This window comes from Halyomorpha halys, unplaced genomic scaffold (genome assembly GCF_000696795.3).
Source record: "Halyomorpha halys isolate HHAL.00 unplaced genomic scaffold, Hhal_1.1 Scaffold24.1, whole genome shotgun sequence".
NCBI classification, from domain to species: Eukaryota; Metazoa; Arthropoda; class Insecta; order Hemiptera; family Pentatomidae; genus Halyomorpha; species Halyomorpha halys.
In genome coordinates this window covers 850,284-850,999 of record NW_027107648.1, presented here as the reverse complement: position 1 = coordinate 850,999, position 716 = coordinate 850,284, and positions in this window count along the sequence as shown.

The following is a 716-nucleotide window of genomic DNA, read 5'->3' as shown; positions in this document are numbered from 1 at the left end:
CAATAAAATTATACGTGCATTTTCAATGGAAAAGTTCAAAATGGGTCATTTGACCCGTTATGGTATGTTTAGTGTTAAAAGGACTCCATTACGGCTCAATTTGACGTAATTTTTCTAAATGAAGGGGAGGTATTGGGTGCGACTGGAAGGACAATACACGAGATTATCATTATTTCGGTATCGAAGGAAAAAGAATCTCGCTATATAAGAAAAAAAAAGTACCCACACCGAACCGGTTCCGCCAATAGATCTCAGAATGGTAAGACTGCGCCTAACCACTGAGCTACGGACGGCCCTATATTCATATGAGAATATCATGAAAACTACTACCTCTACGAAGATACGTGTAATAATCTACTTTATAGCACATTAAATTAGCTTCAATTTGAGTGCTAATAGACATTTGTACGTTGAATGGTTTTTTGAGATATAGATTTCTCAAAATAAATTCACTAACTACTGACTATTCAGCTCATCTTTTATGAAATGTTGCTTTTTAAAAAGCTGTACCGTCTAATTTTCTAGTCTTGTAGGTAGTTTTAAATATATAGAGCTCCGAATGAAAAATTAATTTTTTTTTAACAGTCGCCATTTTTTATTCCTCCTACTTGTACTTGTCAAACTCATCAATTTAGACTAGTAATTATACATGAAATGAAATAGCCTTTTTATTTATGCAATTAAATTAAAATCATTAAAAAATATAATATAAACAT